The following is a 15,882-nucleotide window of genomic DNA, read 5'->3' as shown; positions in this document are numbered from 1 at the left end:
ATAATGGTGTTCCATGTGCTCAAAAAGTTAGAGAATAAAGATATTGAAAGATCCAAATCAAACTTCTAGAAATAAACCTCAAAATGCATGAGATGAAAAATACAATGGCCCTGGTCAGTGTTGCTAAGTGGTTAGTGTGTCATCCTGTACACGGAAGGGTCACAGGTTCTATTCCCAGTTAGGGCACATACACAGGTTGCAGGTTGGATCCCTGATGGGGGCGCATGCATGAGGCAACTGATCGAAGTTTCTCTCTTTCCATCTCCCTCTGCCTTCTTCTCTCTCTCAAATCAATAAAAACATGTCCTCAGGTGAGGATTTTTTAAAAAGAAGAAAAATACAATTGATAGGCTTAATGGGAGATTAGACATAGCAGAACTTGACCCACAGAAGAAATTACCCTATATAATAAAAGCCCAGTGACTGAACTGCAGAACGACCAGAATGACCAGTTGACCTGTTGCTATGATGCACACTGACCACCAGGGGGCAGATGCTCAACCCAAGAGCTGCCCCCTAGTGGTCAGTGCACTCCCACAGTGGGAGCACTACTCAGCTGACCGGGATAAACAGCGCTCCCACAGTGGGCCAATCCCCACAGGCCACGCCTCCCACCAGTGCACGAATTCCGTGCACCGGGCCTCTAGTCCAAAATAAAACACAGGAAAAAGAGAATTAAAACAAACAAACCGGTGTCAGTGAACTGTGGGATAACTTTAAGCAGCCTACTATACTTATAATTGAAGCTCTGAAGGAGACAAAAGAGAGGGGCCAAAATTTTTTTGAAGAAATAATGGTTGAAACTTTTCCAAATTTGGTGAAAACTATAAATCCACAGGTCCAAGAAGCTCATTGAGCCCCTAAATAAGAAATGTGAACATGGGACATTGTAGTCAAATTATTTAAACCAGCGATTAAGAGTTTTTAACAAGAAATCTTAAAAGGAACCAAAAGGGTGGGAGAACATATGCACAGAAGAACAAAGATAAGGAAGACATCCTATTTCTCATTGGAAGCAATGCAAGTGAGAAGGTGGTGATGAGGGAGCACATTTGTTAAAGCTCTAAAGGAAAAAAAAATTGTCAAGTTAGAATTCTATACCCAATAAATATACTGTTCAAAAGTGGAAATGAAACAAATGCTTCCTAAGACATGCAAAACCAGAAAGACTCCATCACCAGTAAGCAGATCTGCACTAGAAGAAATGTTAAAGAAAGTCCTTCAGGCAGTGGGAAATGATGCCACATAGAAATATGAATCTACACAAAGGAATGATGAATATTAGAAATGCTTATATATAGGTAAATATATAAGAACTTTTTGCTATTATTCAAATCAATTTGATTAAACAAAAATAATAACAACATAATGGGGAGTTTATAACATATGAAAAAGTAAAGTGTATAACAAGAGCACAAAGGTCAGGAGAGAAATGGAAGTGTATTATTGTGAGATTCTTATTTATAAAGTGGTATATCTTTGGAAGGTAAACTGTGATAAGTTAAAGATGCATATTACAAAACCTAAAGCAATCACTAAACTAACACAACAAAGAGTGATAGCTAATAAGCCAACAAGGAAGAAAGTTGACAATAGAATAATAAAAAATATCTAATTAATCTAAAATAGCAATTTTCAACCAATGTGCCACAAGAATGTTTAAAATATGCAATACCTGACTATTTAGTCAGGGGCACTGACCTCTTTCCAGTTAGGTTGTCAAATAAAAAAATGACAACAATAGCCATCTGATGTGAATGAGTCAAGAGTATATTTATTTTGTCAGATCAACCAAAAATATACTTTTAAAAAATAATTTTTATTGATTTTCAGAGAGGAAGGGAGAGCGAAAGAGAAATAGAAACATCAATGATGAGAGAGAATCATTGATCAGCTGCCTCCTGCATGCCCCACACTGGGGATTGAGCTCACAACCCAGGCATGTGCCCTAGACCAGAATTGAACCCAGGACCCTTCAGTCCATAGGCCAACGCTCTAGCCACCAAGCCAAACCAGGGCAAAAAATATAGTTTTTAGTGTGCTGAAGAATCTTAGTAATTACTTTATGTCTGCCATGAGATGACAAAAGTTGAAAATCACTGATCTAAAAGAAGGCAGAAAGAGAGGAAAAGGGAAAGAAAGGACTGGTAGCACAAATAGAAAACATATAATAAAATGATAAATTTAAACTTAGCTAACAAATTGGTAATTACAAAATAGTTATGGAGATGCAATGCATAGCATAGGGAATGCAGTCAATAATATTGTAATAATTATGTATGGTGCCAGGTGTGCACTAAAATTATCAGGGGAATCACTTGATAATTTGTTTAACCACTGTGCTGTAAACCTGGAACTAAAATAAAATACTATTGAGTGTAAACTGTAATTGAAAAAAATAAAATGTTTAAAAATTTAAACTTAACTATATGGATAACTGCTTTTATTTATTTTATTTTATTTTTTAATTGGAAGGGAGGGAGAAAGAGAAACATTGACATGAGAGAGAGACACTGATTGATTGCCAGTGGAATCAAACCTGGGACCCTTCAGTCTGTGGAATGATGCTCTATCCACTAAGCCAAACTGGTCAGAGCTGGATAAGTGCATTTAAATGTATGTAGTCTAAGTATCCAAAATAAGTGGTAGAGATTGTCAGATTGGTTTTTTAAAAATCCTATATAATAAAAGCCTAATATGCTAAGTGTCTGACCATTAGTTTGACCGGTCGCTATGATGCACACTGACCACCAGGGGGCAGACGTTCCGACTGGTAGGTTAGCTTACTGCTGGGGTCCAGCCAATCGGGACTGGGGAGACGGGCCAAACACACCCTGGATGAATGCATCCACTGGGCCGGTTTCATTCTGCTCCCCATAGGGGGCCGAGGGACCCTACCAGTGCACAGATTGATGCATCAGGCCTCTAGTTAATCAGTATACATAAAACCCTAAGCGACCAGTCGACCATCCGACTGGTCGACTGTTTGACCAGCTGTTATAATGCGCACTGACCACCAGGGAGCAGATGCTCAACGTAGGAGCTGCCCCCTGGTGGTCAGTGCACTCCCACAGCGGGAGCACCGCTGAGCGAGCACAGTTGTGGTGGCAGAAGCCTCTCCCGCCTCCATGGTAGCACTACCCAGCAGTGGCAGCAGATACAGTGGGGTCAGGATGAGCAGGCACAGCACTCACCTGGCCTGGGCTCAGGATCCTCCCTGGCTGCCTGCTGCTTTGTGCACTACTACATCCCCTGAGAGGTCCCGAATTGCGAGAGGGCACAGGCCAGGCTGAGGAACCCCACCAGTGCATGAATCCATGCACCAGGACTCTAGTAAATAAATAACTAGCAAGACTCAGCTATATGCTGCTAAGAAGAAATTCATTTTTTTAAATATATTTTTATTGATTTCAGAGAGGAAGGGGGAGGGAGAGAGATAGAAACATCAATGATGAGAGAGAATTATTGATCTGCTGGATCCTGCATGCCCCACACTGGAGATTGAGCCCGCAACCTAGGCATGTGCTCTGGTCGGGAATCAAATTGTGGCCTCCTGGTTCATAGGTCCATGCTGAACCACTGAGCCACATCAGCCAGGCAGGAGAAATGCATTTTAAATAGTAAGACATGAATAGGGAAAGAAACCAAGATGGCGGCATAGCTAAACACTGGAGATTGCTGCCTCGCACAACCACTTCAAAAATACAACTAAAAGACGGAACAGACAACATCCAGAACCACAGGAAGGCTGGCTGAGTGGAAATTCTACAACTAGAAGGAAAGAGAAAAGCATACCAAGACTCAGAGGAGGTGCAGTGCAGGAGTAAAATACAACGGTACAGAGGCACATGCGGAGAGGGCTGGCGGCTAAGGACACGGTTGTCTTTTTCAATCTGGAGGGAGTCTCAAGCTCTGAGCTCTAGTTCTGGGCGAGTATCTGGGGACCCAGACTCATACGGGAGAAAAGGGACTTTCTGGCATCGGTCGGAACTCGAGGGCAGCTTTCTCTCAGGGGTGCTTGCAGCAATTGCCGGGACACTGAGAAGCAGGGCCTCTGAGGGCAGGACCAAGAGCAGCCATAACTGCTCGATCTGCTCTGTTGATCCCCTGGGACCCCGCCCCGCCCCGCCCAAGCCCTGTATGGAGGCTTTTGCATATGAAAGGCCTGGCCCTTTGCAATCTGATAATTACCTAACAAACTGCAGCTGGTCCAAGGCCCCAGGGCAACTTGCATTGAGTCAAAGCTGGCTCCTGCTGGATAGCCTCAGGCAGAGGCTAGATTAGCACCTCCTTAGAGATCCAGGATCCAGTGTGCTGGGTGGTCGAGTGGGACCATCCAGACTGCAGCTCCTCGGATCCATAAAGGACACACTCAGGGGGCAGACTCAGTGAGCACCAAAGCCCCATTGAAGCAAGTCTTGCCCCAGAAGGGTGTCTCCAGCACAGAAGTTCTCCCACTGTAGACACAGCTGATTCTCACAGCCAATTAGCCTGGAGGTCATTCCCTCCCAGTGTTACCTACAACAATCAAGGCTTAACTACAACAAGACTGTGCACAAAGCCCACAAGGGGGTGCACCAAGAGTGTCCACCTCAGGTAATTGGAGAGGCTGAGCCACTGGGCCATATAGGACACCTAGCAAAGAAAGCCACCTCTATCGACACAGTGAAGCATAAAAAAATGCGGAGACAAAGAAACAGGACACAAATGACAGAAATGGAGGAAAGCAAACTACTGGATATAGAACTCAAAACCACACTTTTAAGGTTTTTCAAGAACTTTCTAGAAACTGACGACAAACTTAATGAGACCCTCAAGAAATCTAATGAGACCCTCGAGGTTGTGATAAAGGACCAACTAGAAATTAAGCATACACTGACTGAAATAAAGACTATTATACAGACTCCCAACAGCAGACTAGAGGATTGCAAGAATCAAGTCAACGATTTGAAATGCGAAGAAGCAAAAAACACCCAACCAGAAAAGCAAAATGAAAAAAGAATCCAAAAATAGAAGATAGTATAAGGAGCCTCTGGGACAGCTTCAAGCATACCAACATCAGAATTATAGGGGTGCCAAAGAAGAGAGAGAGCAAGATATTAAAAACCTATTTGAAGAAATAATGACAGAAAACTTCCCCTACCTGGTGAAAGAAATAGACTTACAAGTCCAGGAAGCGCAGAGAACCCCAAGCAAAAGGAATCCAAAGAGGACCACACCAAGACACATCATAATTAAAATGCCAAGAGCAAAAGACAAAGAGAGAATCTTAAAAGCAGCAAGAGAAAGACAGTCAGTTACCTACAAGGGAATACTCATACGACTGTCAGCTGATTTCTCAACAGAAACTTTGCAGGCCAGAAGGGAGTGGCAAGAAATATTCAAAGTGATGAATACCAAGAACCTACAACCAAGATTACTTTATCCGGCAAAGCTATCATTCAGAATTGAAGGTCAGATAAAGAGCTTCACAGATAAGGAAAAGCTAAAGGAGTTCATCACCACCAAACCAGTATTATATGAAATGCTGAAAGGTATCCTTTAAGAAGAGGAAGAGGAAGAAGAAGAAAAAGGTAAAGATACAAATTATGAACAACAAATACACATCTATCAACAAGTGAATCTAAAAATCAAGTGAATAAATAATCTGATGAACAGAATAAACTGGTGATTATAATAGAATCAGGGGCATAGAAAGGGAGTGGACTGTCTATTTTTGGGGGGGAAAGGGGTGTGGGGGATGCGGGAAGAGACTGAACAAAAATAGTGCACCTATGGATGAGGACAGTGGGAGGTGAGGGCAGAGGGTGGGGTGGGAACCAGGTGGATGGGAGCTATGGGGGAAAAAGAGGAACAACTGTAATAATCTGAACAATAAAGATTTAATTTTAAAAAAATAAAAATTTTAAAAAAATTTAAAAAGACATGAATAGGTTCAAAGTAAAAGGGTGGGAAAATATTTGCTAGGCTAATCCTCACCAAAAGCAAGCTGGAGTGTTTATATTAATATAACATAATATAGATTTTGGAGCAAAGACTATTACCAGAGGTAAAGAAGGTCTTCTCATAATGATAAAGAGGTAGATTCATCAAGAAGACATAGCAATCCTAAATGCATATGTACCTAATAACAGAGCTTCAAAATACATGAAGCAAAAATGCTAGAACTACAGGGAAAAATAAATAATTCCTAATTAAAGTCCAAAATTTCAGTATCTCTCTCTAAATAATTGATAGAAACAAGTAAATAGAAAAGCAATAGGAATATGAAATATTTGAAAACCACATCAACCAACTTGGCCTACTTGACATTTATAAAACACTATCCAACAACAGCATGATTGCCAAGTACCCCTGAAATAGTTACCAAGATCGACCATATTCTGGGCCACAAAACAAATCTCAATAAGTTTCAAAGGATTCAATGCCGGGAGCCGGTCCATGCTTGCTGTTTCAAGGGACCTGGCACATATGGCATACTGTTCTTAATATGTTTGCTCACCTTCTTGGCACTATGTGTTTTAACCAAGGTCTCCTCTCTGAGAAAGGTTGTTTCCCCAGGTAGGGATTTTCCCCTGAAGTTAGGGAGGGAATAAAACCTCTTAACTAAGTGCCAGGCGGGTAATTAATCACTTTAACTACGAACAATCGTGCTTAAGCTACATAATCTTTACTCCCTGGAATGAAGATAAGAAACGCCCTAACCTTTGTAATAGAGATTGATAGGATTGAATCAACTGGTATAAATACAGATGCAACAAGACAGCAAGAGCCAGAACTCAGAACACAGAACGAAGAAGACAGAACTCAGAACACAGAACGAAGAAGACAGAACTCAGAAGAAGGAACCTACACAGACAGAAGAACTTCGCTGGAGAGAACATGGCAAAAGATCCTGCACTGAACCTGACTACAGAAATTGGCAAGAGAACCTGATTAGAACCTGGTAACTGAACCTGGCTGGAGAACCTAGCAAGAGAACATGGACACAGAACCTGGCTGGAGATCCCAAGCAGAACTTCGCTGGAGATCCAGACCAGAACTTGGCTGGAGATCCTGGCTAGAGATCCTGGCTAGGCTGCTGATCAATTGAACGCTGTCTCCGTGTCCTTCCTTCTTCGCCGACTCCGTCCACACCTTTGGGGATCCCTGGACCTGCTGGGGTTGGACCCCGGAATCTGGCGCCCGAACAGGGACCCCTAGGTAAGCACCCCACTCTCGGGATGGATAGGACTCCACCGTAGGAGAGGGTGGATAGTCTTCGCCGACTCCGTCCACACCTTTGGGAAGCCCTGGAACAGGATTCCCCTAGGTAAGCCCCCCCCCCCCATTGAGAACCCCCACACTTGGGACGGATAGGACTCCACCAGGGTACTGCAGACCCCCCTATAGAGGATAAGTAGGGTAAGAAGGTGGATAGTACAGAACTTAGATTGAGAAGATGTGCCATACTGAGTCCTAAGAAAGAAGACTCTGTATTGATTCTTAGATTGAGAAGATGTGCCATACTGAGTCCAAAGAAAGAAGACTCTGTATTGATCTTTAGATTAAGAAGATGTGCCATACTGAGTCTAAAGAAAAAAGACTCTGTATTGATCTTTTTACACATATGCTTGCTAGCAGAGGAATTAAGGTTACTCCCAGTCAGACAGAACGTTTTATACAAGAAGTATGTCCATGCTTTTCTGAGGAAGGAAAGGTAAATGTAATGGCATGGGAGAAGGTAGGCCCAAGGAGCCTTATCCTTAACCCCACTGCAGCCTTTCCACCCTGGGAAAGTGCAGGATTGGCAAGCTCTCCCTGGGGTGATAGATCAGGACTCAGGTAATAGCGGAAAGCGCCAATCCTACTCTTAAAATGGATACAAGAGAGCATTTCGGGTTTTTCTTTTTAATGCCTGCTTTTAAAAAATAAAAAAGGGGGAATTTGCCGGGAGCCGGTCCATCCTTGCTGTTTCAAGGGACCTGGCATATATGGCATATTGTTCTTAATATGTTTGCTCACCTTCTTGGCACTATGTGTTTTAACCAAGGTCTCCTCTCTGAGAAAGGTTGTTTCCCCAGGTAGGGATTTTCCCCTGAAGTTAGGGAGGGAATAAAACCTCTTAACTAAGTGCCAGGCGGGTAATTAATCACTTTAACTATGAACAATCGTGCTTAAGCTACATAATCTTTACTCCCTGGAATGAAGATAAGAAACGCCCTAACCTTTGTAATAGAGACTGATAGGATTGAATCAACTAGTATAAATACAGATGCAACAAGACAGCAAGACTCAGAACTTAGAATACAGAACTTAGAACACAGAACTTAGAACACAGAACTTAGAATACGGAACCAAGAGAGACGGAACCTAGGCACAGAACCTACACAGAACGTTCTCTAGAGACAGAAGAACTTCGCTGGAGAGAACATGGCAAAAGATCCTGGACAGAAACTGGCATCAGAACCTAGAGACAGAACTAGCGAGAGAACATGGCAAAAGATCCTGGACTGAACCTGACTACAGAAATTGGCAAGAGAACCTGACTAGAACTTGGTGACTGAACCTGGCTGGAGAACCTGGGCAGTACCTGGCTGGAGAACCTAGCGAGGGAACATGGCTACAGAACCTGGCTGGAGAACCTGGAGAACCTAGCAAGAGAACATGGACACAGACCCTGGCTGGAGATCTGAAGCAGAACCTCTCTGGAGATCCAGACCAGAACTTGGCTGGAGATCCTGGCTGGAGATCCTGGCTAGGCTGCTGATCAGCTGAACACTGTCTCCGTGTCCTTCCTTCTTCGCCGACTCCGTCTACACCTTTGGGGACCCCTGGACCTGCTGGGGCTGGACCCCGGCAATTCAAGTCATACAAAGTATGTTCTCTGACTAAATTAGGAGTCAATAAGACAAATGGAAATTTCCCCAATATTTAGAAATGAGGTAACACACTTCTAAAAGGAAAATACATTTTACGTCAAATGACTTAACCTTAATATGCAAATAGACCAAATAGACCGAATGAAGGAACAACTGAACAACCAAACAACCGGTCACTATGACTTGCGCTGACCACCAGAGGGTGCGCGTGGAACATGGCAGGCATCGGCTGCAGCAGGATGTGGAGCAGGTGAGAGGGGGTGCCAGGCCAAGGTGGGGTAGCAGTCGTTGTCATAGGGGCAAGCCTCTGGTGGTTACTGAAAATTCTTCGCTCCTGTGAGCCATAGTCCCGAGCTGCACTCACACCTGCTGCCAGTGCCGTCAGCGGGTGCGAGCAGCTGCCGGCCCCAATCATCTCTCAGGGCTTCTCTACCTCCCCCTGCTCCTGAGGGGCAATCAGGGCCAGCAGCCGCTGGTCTCACCCACTGCCAGCGCTAGCCTCAGTCACACCTACAGCTGGCTCCAGAGCCGCCGTTTACACTGGCTGCTGGCACCAGCCCAATTGCTTCACACGTCAGTGGGTGTGAGCAGGGCCAGTGCTGTCAGTGTGTGGGAGTGGTGGCAGTGGGAGCAGGGCTGCCAGCAGATAGGGGACCAGGGGCCACAGCAGGAGGGGCAGGGCGGAGGTGTGGAGGATGGGCTGAGACCCGCCCCTTTACCCATTGCAGCCTCACAACCCACAATTCCTTTCAAGGTGCATGAATTCATGCACTGGGCCCCTAGTCTATGTGCAAAGTCCTTTGGAATCTAAAATAGTCTAACTTGCCCTAGCCAGTTTGGCTCAGTGGATAGAGCATCGGCCTGCAGACTGAAGGGTCCCAGGTTCGGTTCTGGCCAAGGGCACATGCCTGTGCTGTAGGCTCGATCCCCAGTAGGGGGCATGAAGGAGGCAGCCAATCAATAATTCTCATCATTGATGTTTCTATCTCTCTGTCCCTCTCTGAAATCAATAAAAATATATTTAAAAACAAAGTAGTCAAACTCATAGAAACAGAGAGTAGAACGGTGGTTACCAGAGGCTGAGAAAGGGGGAAACAGAGAGCCAGGCATTGGTCAAAGGGTACAAAGTTTCAGTTATGCAAAATGAGTAAGTCCTAGACATCTACTATATACCATAGTGCCTATAGTTAACAATATTGCATTTTTTCCTTAAAAATTTACCAAGAAAGTAAATCTTATGTTGTGTTCTTTTCACCAAAAAAAGGGGGGGATTAAAGGAGGGCAGATAGGGCCTGGCTGGGTGGCTCAGTTACTTGGAGCATCATCCCGTGCACCAAAAGGTTTTCGGTTCACTTCCCAGTCAGGGCACATTCCTAGGTTGTGGGTTCGGTCCCTGGTACAGGGTGCATATGGGAAGCAACCAATCGATGTTTCTCTCTTACAACCATGTTTTTCTATCTTCCTTCTTCCCTCTAAAAATTAATTAAAAACAAAACATATCCTTAGGTGAGGCTAAAAATAAGAGGGCAAACAGAAACTTTTGGAGATGATAGATATTACCTCCAAACTCATCAAGTTGTGTACATTAAATATGCACAGCTTTTTTTGTGTCAATCATTTCTCAATGAAGTATTTTTAAAAAGAACGGAAAAATCCTTTGAAATATACCAAAGAGCTGCTAGAATCAGTAAGTTAATTTAGCAAGGTTGCAGGATACAAGATCAGCATACAAAAATCCATTGTATGTCTATATACTAGCAACCAAAAAATGATAAATTCAGCTTAAGAAATAATACCATTCATAACAGCATCAGGATCAAATCTGACAAAAGATGTGATATTGAGATATGTACACTCACAACTGCAAACCATTGCTGAGAGAAAATTTAAGAACTAAATAAATAGTGAGGCATAGTTCCCTTCTATTCATGGGTCAGAAGACTCTATATTACTTGGATGTCAATTGTTCCCATGTTGATTTATAGATTCACTGTAATCCCAGTCAAAATTCCAGAACACTTTTTTGCAGAAATTGACAAACCGATTCTAAAATTCATAAGAAAATGCAAAGGAAATAAGATAGCCAAACAACTATGAAGAAGAAGAACTGAGTTTTAGGCTTAACTCTACCTTATTTTCATATTATTATAAAACTATAGAATCAAGACAATATGGTGTAGGTGTCAAAATAAGCAATTCAATAGAACAGAATACAGCCCAACAACACACCCAAACATATATGGACAACAGATTTCTATCTTTCTTTTTTTTTTTTTTTTAATCCTTGCCCGAGGATATTTTTCCCATTGAAATTTTTTTTTTTTTTTTTTTTTAGAGAGAGAGAGTGGAAGGGAGAGAGAGAGACAGAAAGAAACACCAATGTGAGAAAGACACATCGATTGGTTGCCTCCGGCATGCCTCTGACCAGGGCTGGGACCCTGCAACCAAGGTACATGCCCTTGACTGGAATCCAACCAGGCGTCCACAGGCCAATGCTCTATCCACTGAGCCAAACCAGCCAGAGCTGGACAACTGATTTTCAACAACGGTGTAAAGGCAATTAATGGGGAAAAAAGATAGTCTTTTCCATAAATGATGCTGGAACAAGTGGATATTCATGCACTCAAAAAAAATGAACTTTAATCCATATCTTCATTATCGTATAGAGCTAAATGTAAGATCTAAAACTGTGAAATTTCTAGAGGGAAAAAGAGCTTGAGTAAGCAAAGATTTCTTTCATGTGACACCAAAAACATGATTCATAGAAGAATAAATTGATTAAACTGGACTTATCAAAATTTTAAACTTCTACACTTCCAAAGACGCTGTTAAGAAAAACAGGGCCAGCCCTAGCCAGTTTGGCTCAATGGATATAGCTTTGGCCTGTGGACCGAAGGGTCCCGGGTTCAATTCCGGTCAAGGGCACATGCCTGGATTGCAGGCTCAATCCCCAGTAGGGGGTGCAGGAGACAGCTGATTAATGATTCTCTCTCTCATCATTGATCTTTCAATCTCTCTCCATCTCCCTTCCTCTCTCTGAAATCAATAAGAATATTTTTTTTAAAGAAAGAAAAAATAAAAACAGAGCCCGAAGTGGCAGCAGTTGTGGCTGCAGGCCTGCAGGGAGAGGGCTGAGGCTGGGCTAAGCGAAGCAGCCCGGGAGATGGGCCCGAGATCAGCCACGAGATCCGGAGTTCCCTTAGGGAAAATTGCAAGAATTAGGAGCTGATGTTGAATTATTTTGCATATGGGATGTTTGAGGTCTTCTGGCATTTGCATCTGCCATGGTTCAATGCAGAATATCCTGGTTACATTATGGTGATGGTGACCAACAAGAAAAGTCAGGACCTGTCCCTGTTTCTAGGGGACAGTACAATTCAATTCACCTATAGCTCCGTGGTGCACTAGATAAGCTTCACTCCATCCAACTAACCCCTGTAGTCTACAGTCCTCTGACACCAGCATATTCTATAGTAACGTGCCTCCAAACAAGAGCAGTCAGTGGGGGAGGTGAGAGATGCAGGACACTGCACTGCCACCCCTGGCGGTTAGACCTCAGAAAAGAGATTCCAGGGTTTCTTCAAGTTCACAGAAGCAGAACTCCACTAATGTCAGACAGGTGTATGATGATGGTGCTGCAACCGACTAAGGTCAACAGTGAAACTTCGGAGGAAGGCAGCAGCCTCTGAAGATGCGATTGATATTAAGTCGGAACCAGGTGACCTCACCAATGAAGACCTCAATTTTGTGCAGGAAAAAACCTACCGTGACATAGAGGGTTCTTTTCAGCCTTCTGTTGAAATTTATTGACCGTCTGCAAGTCGAACTGCAGATAGTGGTGTTCATTTAAACAGCAATCTCAACAGCAGCAAAACAGTATTCATGCTGCCAAGCAACTCGGTATACAGAACAGCCGGGTAGATGAGACAGGACATTTGTGTGAACCAGAGTGCGTAACAGCTTAGAAAAGATAGTCCCGCCTTCAGAAACAACTCAGGAAAAAGTGAGGATTGAGGGGAACACTTTTGGAAGAGAGAGTTGCCGGTGGCAAGTTCAGTGGTTAAAGTGAAAAAATGCAATCACGGTGGAGAGGAGGATGCCTGTGGGTCCCGTTCAGGAAGCGTCTCCCATTGTCAGTGCCAGCAAAGCCCAGAGGAGAGCCTGCTTCCTCCTTCTAAACAAGCTAACAAGGATCTGATTTTGAAGGCTGTATCTGAAGTTCAAGAACCTGTAACAGAAACAACTAACTATTCTACAGTCTCACAAAAACAGACATTTTCAGTTGCTCCTGAAACTCAAACTTCTCAAGAAGAATTGCTGGCAGAAATGGTCCGGGGGGGCGGGGGGGGGAGACAACGGGGTAGAGGGGGAGGGCAAGGGGGGCTGGAGGTGGTCAATGGGGGGGAAAGTAGGACATATGTAATGCTTTCAATAATAAAGAATTATTGAAGGAGGAGAAGGAGAAGGAGAAGGAGAAGGAGAAGGAGAAGGAGGAGGAGGAGGAGAAAGAGGAAGAGGAGGAGAGGGAGGGGGAAGGGGAGGAGGAGGGGGAGGGGGAGGGGGAGGGGAGGGAGAGGAGGAGGGAGAGGGAGAGGAGGAGGGAGAGGGAGAGGGAGAAGAAGAGGAGGAGGAGGAGGAGGAGGAGGAGGAGGAGGAGGAGGAGGAAGAAGAAGAAGAGGAGGAAGAGGAAGAAGAAGAAGAAGAAGAAGAAGAAGAAGAAGAAGAAGAAGAAGAAGAAGAAGAAGAAGAAGAAGAAGAAGAAGGGGAAGGGGAAGAAGGGGAAGAGGAAGAAGAAGAAGAGGAGGAGGAAGAAGAAGAAGAAGAAGAAAAGGTCCAGGGGAAATCAGGACAGCTGGACCAAGTCCCCCCAATAAAGAAGAAAAAACAAAAGGAGATAATATTTTTTAAAAGTCAAGGAACTCAACAGAGGCTCTTGTTAGCTGGCTGCAGATTGACCCCTGAATGGCAGAAACTGCACATCAGCCCAGCTGAGGCGAGTGAACTTGGAAAAAGGTTGGGGCCCATGGCACATGCTGGCCTGCCTGTGAAAATGGGCATGAGTGTGCTTAGCACCACTCTGTTTCACCTTGCGTAGCTTTCCCCAATTATAAATTTGCTAAAAAATGTTTGCTTGTCCATCCAAATTGTAAACATGATGCAAAATGTACTAAGCCAGATGGTCCCTTCACACATATGAGAATGCCAATGCTGCCTCCAAAACCAGTGATAACACCAACACCGTCTTCTAGCAGTCAGCTCTGCCGTTACTTCTCTGCTTATAAGAAAATGGAATGTCCCTTCTATCATCCACAACACTGCAGATTTAACAGTCAGCGTACACAACCTGCCTGCACGGCTCACCGTCCCACCGTTACGTGCCACCACGACATGCCTTGAAATGGGTTCGACCTCAAACCAGAGAGTGACAGCCAGTCCTACCTGGCAGAAGATTGTGAAGTTTGAAATTTTTCATCTAATGATGAAAGAGATTCTATAGAACTTGTCAAATCTTTGAAACTGAAATATATTGCTTTTATAACATGAAAAAAAGAAGACAGAATGAGAAAGAATATTTTCAAAATGCATATTTGATAAGGAACTTGTATCCAGAATATTTAAAAAGTCTCAAAATTCAATAGTAAGAAAACAAATGACCATTTTCTTAAAGGGTCAAAAGATTTGAACAGGTTCTCACCAAAGAAGATATATGGGTTCATAAAAGCACATGAAAAGATGCTCAACATCATTAGCCATCACAGAAATGGAAATTAAAATGACAGTGAGATATATATATTTCAAAAACCAGGTCTGTGGTGACATTGGGATAGGGTAGCAGAGGTCAGAGGTGGGAGAAATGGACAAGAGGAAATATGGGGGAGTGATGGATATGTGCATTATCTTGACTGTGGCAATGGTTTCAAGGGTGTATACATGTGTCAGTACTTACCAAATTATACAGTTTAAATATGTACAATTTATTGTAAGTCGATTATACCTTAATAAAACTGTTTAAAACAAAAGTCATTAAGGAGTAGAGTTCACTAGTTCTTAACTGCCCATATCCCTGCATCCATAATTCAGGTACTGAGGGAAGCACTTAATTACCACAAGGCAAATAAATTAAAATCATAAACAATTTAGTCTGATAAGTATGTAAATCATCCAAGGCAGGAGGGGAAAATTATGGAAGAGATAACACAGTGAATAATATGAACAGTTACTGCTGAGAGTTGGAAACACTGCAGAGAAAGAAGAGAGAGAAGTGAGTTTTCTGCCCAACACAAGCCCTTTCTCTCCATCTTTATGCTACCTGCTCTTTCCCAAGAAGCCAAGCCAATGATTAACTGCCGTGGGTCCTGTGCTCGGTTCTGCTCCCTTACTCCTCTGCCTCCTTGAGCACCTGGGCAATGTGCCAGGGGACAAGGTCCACACCTACCAAGCAGAGCCACTGGCCCTAAAAGTGGGGAAGGAGTGAGGGGCAGGATGGAGCCCAAGAGGGACCCAAGTGCAGACCATGGAGTCCCCTGAGCCACTCTGGCTTTTTCCCAGTCACCACCACTGAAAGATGGAGTTAGTACTGGCGATAGAGGTTAGCATTCACAGCTACCTGCTGCTCCCCCATATCCACCATGTTCATCTCCTTCCCCAAATTCTAAAATGCCCTGGCACTCTTCCCCATGGGATGGGAGAGACCACATGCCCAGCCTAGAAAGGCATCATTCTGCTGGCCACCCTTCACAAAAGCACATTATGTAGTGTCACCTGTAATGTTCCAGATGACATTTTTAAAGACATAAACTGATGATAGTCCACATGAGCAAAACAATAATGAGCGTACTTCAATTATGCTATAATCTACACTAGTCTGTCCAATACTGAGCATTAAGTAATTAACTCAAAGTGGCACCAAATTGTCACATGTAGATACTCTTACAGAAAGAAACGTGCTCCTTGTCTCTCTCTGTTCTTTAGTATGTACAAGCAGCATCAAGGAGCACGGTGTCCCCTGATGCCGGGTGTC

The 15,882-nt window shown here is 43.6% G+C and overlaps 1 protein-coding gene and 1 pseudogene across 2 annotated transcripts in view; one reads left to right on the top strand and one right to left on the bottom strand.

Annotated features, from left to right (window-relative positions):
* Positions 1-15,882, bottom strand: part of SLC6A13 (solute carrier family 6 member 13) — a 58,169-nt gene that overhangs the window by 31,471 nt on the left and 10,816 nt on the right. The window lies entirely within an intron of this gene.
* LOC118651958 lies at positions 12,039-14,287 on the top strand (annotated as a pseudogene).

This window comes from Myotis myotis, unplaced genomic scaffold (genome assembly GCF_014108235.1).
Source record: "Myotis myotis isolate mMyoMyo1 unplaced genomic scaffold, mMyoMyo1.p scaffold_m19_p_3, whole genome shotgun sequence".
NCBI lineage: Eukaryota > Metazoa > Chordata > Mammalia > Chiroptera > Vespertilionidae > Myotis > Myotis myotis.
Note: the sequence above shows the minus strand (reverse complement) of the source record. Positions and strands in the feature narration are given on the sequence as shown.